Source organism: Triticum aestivum, chromosome 5B (genome assembly GCF_018294505.1).
Source record: "Triticum aestivum cultivar Chinese Spring chromosome 5B, IWGSC CS RefSeq v2.1, whole genome shotgun sequence".
Taxonomy (NCBI): domain Eukaryota; kingdom Viridiplantae; phylum Streptophyta; class Magnoliopsida; order Poales; family Poaceae; genus Triticum; species Triticum aestivum.
In genome coordinates this window covers 401,153,322-401,159,563 of record NC_057807.1, presented here as the reverse complement: position 1 = coordinate 401,159,563, position 6,242 = coordinate 401,153,322, and the positions used below count along the sequence as shown (strand labels likewise).

General features: G+C 47.7%; 1 long non-coding RNA gene across 1 annotated transcript; it reads right to left on the bottom strand.

Annotated features, from left to right (window-relative positions):
- Positions 1-2,629: 2,629 nt before the first annotated feature.
- LOC123112097 (uncharacterized) lies at positions 2,630-4,969 on the bottom strand. The gene is made up of 4 exons (XR_006455120.1): positions 4,649-4,969; positions 3,988-4,078; positions 3,654-3,897; positions 2,630-2,911 (listed from the first exon to the last, which is right to left on the bottom strand). It is a non-coding gene; the product is annotated as an uncharacterized lncRNA (long non-coding RNA).
- Between the last annotated feature and the right edge of the window lie 1,273 nt (positions 4,970-6,242).

Here is a 6,242-nt window from a genome sequence, read left to right as displayed (position 1 = left end):
AACTCATAGACACGCTGAAACTCCAAGTCTGACCTCACAGTCTGGCAACACGGGCAAGTGCCACAAACAGTAGTGAGAAGGGAGTCAAGCTGGCGCCAGATAGCAGAACTCTGAGTGTAGAACTCATCAATAGTGGAGTCTCCCTGTTGAAGAGCATGCTCCTGACGGACCACAGACAAGTAGAGAGCATCACCAGAGGGCTGATAGCGCTGACAAAGATGAGTCCACATCTCAAAGACAGTACCGAGGCCTATAAACTCAGAAGCAAACTGAGGCAAAATACTGGAAGTGAGAACAGTCGCAGCACGAGCATCATCATCACACCACTGAGTGTAAGCAGCCAGATCGTCACTATAAACAGAAAGAGCATTTGAATAATCCAAGACCTCTTGGTCATAAGCGGCATCCGCATCATCAGCAGCAACCCTGGTTGCAGCCCTATCAGCATCAGAAGCATCTGCGTCAATAGCCGGTGGTGTCAACGGTGGGGTAGGAGCCACAGGAGGCACTGGGCGCGGAGGACAGGGGACCTCACCGGAAAGAACACCCCAGAGACGAATGCCACGCATGTGAATGCGCATAAAAGCAACGAACTCAGCATAGTTAGCCCCATCAAATATCACTAGGCAGCGCGGGATGGCAAAATAGCCAGATGACGCCATAGACACGCTGAAACAGCAGCAACCACTCACGTGACCACACGAGCGCCCTGCAGGCAGCTGCAGAAGACAGCAGCCTCGCGGACGGGGCCGGCGGCCGGTAGCAGCAGCGCAGATAGGGCGGCGACCGGTGGAGCCGAAGAAGACAACAGTGATGCAGACGAGGCCGGCGGCCAGGCGGGGACGGAGCGGTTGACCTCCGATAGCTACTGCCTCTGCTCGATCGAGAGATGAACCGACAGGCGGCTCGAGCAGGCTGCAGCGACGGGCCGGCCTGCAGCGATAGAGCCGCGATCTGGAGTTGAAGATGCCCGGACACGAAACAACAGCAGCAACGCACGCACGCGTGACCACTCGAGCACCTGCAGACGGCAGCAGCGGCGCCGACGAGGCCGGCGGCCGGCAGCTATGGAAGGCAACAGCGCCGCTGACGAGGCCGGTGGTCGGCAGCCACGGAGGAAGACAAACGGCCGGCGGCGACCTTGGAGGAAGACAAGCGGCCAGCGGCTCAATCGATCGGGACGAAATCCGATATAGAATCCAACACAGCGATGGATGAGCTAGCTAGCATGGACGTGAAGCGCCTGTAGCTAGAGATGGACATAGGCAAAAGCAAAATCACGGGCCAGCAGAACAGAGAGCAACGGCGGCCGTGGAGAAGATTGGACCGGAAGCAGCACGAGTTGCGCGTGCGGAAAAAAAAAACCTAGAGCTCTAATACCATGTTATGAAAGCAACTTATATTATTAGGAGGCCAATGCCAACATATATACACATACATGAGGATGCCAAAAGGCTACAAGAAGATGCCAAGAGACTAGAATGCAAAAGGCCAAAAGACATCACTTAATATAACTCTAACACATATCAGGTTGAAGAAACTGAATGCAGCCAAGGGAAATGTCAAGATCTCCGTGGGTAGGAAAACATAGGCCCGGTTTAAAAAAAGAAAACATCTAGGCCGGGATCCTGATTGTTATCCGGACAAATGTTGATGCCACCATAGTTCAGTGCTACAATTGCTAAATGCAATGTCGTAGAGACTGTTTCAAGTCCAATTACATATTCTTTAAACTCAGCCGTGTGTGCTTCGTTTGTGCAAGACAACAGTGAGTGTCCCAGGACACTCTACTTCGCAAAAGAATTGCCAAACAAAAAGAACTACACAAACTAAGATCAATGCGTACTTCTCTGAGAACTCGTTCAAAGGCGCAGATGACATGTTACTGATATTTACTCAAATGATCACAGTTATAAATCACATCCAGATGTCCACGGCAACGTACATTGCTGCTGTTACGCTGTAGCATTTGAAATTCCAAATTCTCAAGCTCGAATCATGTGCACCAGAGCTGCCGAAGCAAACTTCCCAGGTACAGATAGATAGGTAGCCAAGCAACATAGAAGAAGAATCTGCAGCCAAGAGACTGGAGCCAAGCTACTGGAATCTCCCATAACCCACTACGAAATTAAGACTACTCTTCCAACATAAACCAACCGTCACTTCTAAGATGAGAACGCACACGACACCTTTTTAACAGTGAACATAATTCTGACCAGCCTACTACACCTTTTTAACAGTGAACATAATTCTGACCAGCCTACTGGTTGCTACCTAGGCGTTGGTCGATAAAACTGGACACCAGTAAACTCTAGGAAGTAACCACAACGCTGGAGGCTCACTGAAGGTTTTATTGAATCAGGTGCATATTATGCAAAACACTAGACTAGACCGACTCTAACTTTTGAAATAGCCTAGCACAGTCCGTAGCAAAAAGTGACCCGTTTTAGACAATAGCGACATCAAGTTACGGAGTTTTGCCAATGGTTCTTTCCGCACCAACAAATACCATATATAGGATAATTATTAGGTCTTAGGGTAAGTTTGGTTTGAGCCCTGGGTTGACCCACCAAATATTTGACTAGCCAAATTTTGGTCAAGGTTTTGTGTGCCCATGAGCTGGGCAATATTAGCTTTAAAAATGAACTAGTGGTATGAAGCCATTGGCATGCCAAAAAGTTGTCAACCATCCAAACCATGACCAAAGTTTTGGTCACAGCCAAAAATTTCGGTAAGGTACATGTTGGCTACGAATCAAACATACCCTAAGTTCTAATTATCCAATCTTTCACATGACCGTTGTGTCGTCACCTTATTGCGTCGTCACCTTATTCATCATAAGTGTTCCATGCAGTTTCTTGTAAAACTACCCCAGCAACAGAACCATTGTGTTTCACATCCCCTTTTTTACCTGCACCAGAAAAATAGCACCATGTTTCAGTCCTAATTGCACTTGAAACTCTACCAACTGGTTCAGAGAGTGTGTTTAGAAGTTACAAGATGACATGAATGGTTTCGCTGTATGTAGGATCTACCTGCATGCATACTATGTTTATCAACTTTATTCATACTGATGTGTTCCCAAAGCAGCTATTTCGTTTGTCTCGAAGACCTCGGAGTGATGACTAACCTAAGAGCATCTCCAACGGCCGCACAAAAATTTCGCGCCCAATAAAAGTTATAGCGCGGCACTGTAGCACTTTTAATGCGCCGGGACCAACATTGCTTTAGCAGACGCACAAAAACGCGCGCCCAAAAAGCACACAGTGCAAATTGTGAAGCGCGCGCAATCCGGAGCCCAAAATATGCTGCGCGCGATAGCGTTTTTCAGAGCGCGCCCAAAAACTTTTAGCGCTACAGCTTCTGCTGGAGCTGTTCCGCGACCAAAAAAATGATTTTTTAGTGCACGGAGCTCTTTTTGGGCGCATGTTGGAGATGCTCTAACACTGTAAACAACGGTGTCATGCTCTAAATCAAGTTTCAGATGAGTCAATGTTTGGCTTTTAACTTGAAGAAAGTTTCATTTGTTTAAAATAGTGTATCAGATAAGACCTGTCAATCTGGGTAGGAAGAATTTACTTAATAAATACATGGGTAAAAGTTAGTGAAAAGGAATTATTCTGATTTGGGAGCCAAGAAGTGGAAGATCATACGGCAGGATGGCTGTCAGAGGTAGTGGTGGGGCTGACAGAACACGAGGATCGGAAGGCATCGATGTGAGCCTGGCATTGACACGATCACCCTTGTTCTCCTGCAGGCACTTGCGCAGCGCCTCCACGTCGCACGCTGCAGCAGCCTTCTTCTCACCTTCCCCTCTGACACCACCACCGCTTGTTTTGTCCATCGCCGCCATAGCCGCCGCTACTCAACCTTGAAGCACGGGTCAAAAGGACCAGTCTGTACCCATCATGTGATAATCAAAAGGTAAGCACAATTATGTAAATGTGGAATGTACTTTTGGCATACTTAAGATTCAAGTTGCTCCACCTGAAACAAAGAAGTTGTCTTATTTCTTTTTCTAAGAGAGATTTCAGATCTCTTCAGTAACCAACGTGCATCTGCCCTTAAACTATGGTACCTGATGGAGCAAACAATCAGGAATGGTGTCCATTGAGATCATTGTCTGGAACAAACTCCAGCTACTATGCTTGTGAACCATCTTCAGAAACATTAACATCAACCATAAATCCGTAAATAATTTGTTTACCATTGCTTTGGGTATTTGCCGGCTACAAATTTGAAGAAAATACTTTCTCACGTTTAGTTTGCCCAAAAGACACGATCCTCCGAGAATATGTTAATTCTGTGTTTTATTGGTCCCTAAGCACCAGCACTACTACTCTCCAACTATTCAGCGTTCTATTATTTATCTTTAGCATGGTGAGGTACATAAGTGATCTTCATTGGATAAAGAAATTTCAGCTCGGAGACGTTTACTGTCCAGATGCCTGCTTACAACTACGAAATGTGTGCAAGTAAAAAAAAATCATGGGAGCGCTATGCCCCGCCGCCCCTCACCGTCCTGGTGAGGCACAGCTCCCCACTCAACCCGCGCTACTCTAGCCCTAAGCCTCTAAACTGGTGGGATCCCTAGTCCCTTGGCGATGTGGGACTAAAAAGATCTCTGGTACAAGGCTCGTCGTGTTACCTGCGTGGAGACCCAGCTCCGCCGCGCGCAGGTCACCTCACGGCGCCGGAAGGACGGCGGATTCGCCTTCAACGCACCCGCACCTTCCTCCTCCTTGATCTCCGGTCGCCGCGGATGCTCTTACTCCCGCGTCTCCCCCGCGCCCGCAAACGCCGACCTCGAACGAGTTCACGGAGAGAGATATTTCGCTCGGCGTGGGGAAGAAGGAGGTCGACTGAGGTAGGCGGCTGCGGAGGAGGATTCCGGCCGGCGTGGGAGGAGGAGGCGATGCGATTTGGGGGTTTCTTTCCACTGCTCTCGGCGGTGCTCAAGATTTTTTTATTACTAGCACAAACGCCCGTGCGTTGCATCGGGTGAAAAAAACCCACACTTCCCTAACCCAATTGCTCAAAACCCCCTTTCATTCCACGACACAACGCCAGGCATGATGGAATGAATAAACTCTTTAAAATCGGCTGCCGTGAAAATATATACTGTAGAAAAATATGCATGTATTTCGGTTTTCAGTTCATTTGTATTCACCCCACAAGTATGTCACAAAAGCTTTAGTTGGTGCGGTGGCTAGCTGGTCGGGTGAATAAAGTGGAGGTCCACAGTTTGAATCCCAGACGGCTTGCTTTTTTCTTTTTATGCATTTGTCGCCCGACCTCTCGTGCGAGGTCAAAGATTTATTATCATTTGGCTAATATAGTAGGGAAAAATCAAGTAGTTGTGTTGGAAACACCATGAAATTTGAGTCTGACTCCTCATGCGTTGTGACTGGTGGCACTGGGCTGAGCGAGGTTGGCTTCTACGTGACGATGTTTAGTAGAGGAGCATGTCAGTGACCGGCATCTGTTGTTCGACTCGGTCATACCAAAGAGCAATGGAGAAAAAAAAATTCCAATACAGTCGTGGACATAACTTTCTTCTTAAAGTTTGAACATATATTCATTCCCGGCATTACGTCGGCGCTTTCAATATTAGCCCATCACTTAAATACAATAGAAGATTAGCCTCCACGTACGGATATCATGGAAATTTGGCACAATTTTCCCTCAATTCTGGTTCCTTTCTTGAATAATCCTTCCTGTATTTCTCTATTTTTTTGAGAGATGCGGAGTCATTGGACCGATTTGTGTGCATGAGTTTTTTCATTACGGCAATATAATCCATCGAGCAGCCAGGTTCCACGTAGGTGCAGTTTTCACACACATATTTTAACTGATGATATGGGATGTACTAAAGCGAGGCGGTACTAAACAGAAACATTGTCTAGCTCGATTGGTTGCAGCCTTAGAAATTTCCTAGGAGGCTATGAGTTCGATCCCTGGTAGCGACACAATGCGCCACTGTTTTTGCCTTTCCGGAGGCAGGGAAAAGTGTGGTGGGCCGGCTTCATGAGGCCCAAGCGGGTGCGCGGGGCGGATGGGTGCGGGCCAAACAAACGCAACGCAGGGTGTACGCTCAACAGCGGAGGCAGGGGGAATAGTACCACCTCGTAGAACCGATTAAAGAGGCCACGTACGGAAGAGTGAAAAAAAAGAGAATGACGGTGAACCCACACGGAATAGTAGTGAAAAAAAAAGGATGACGGTGAACCCGGAGACCCAAT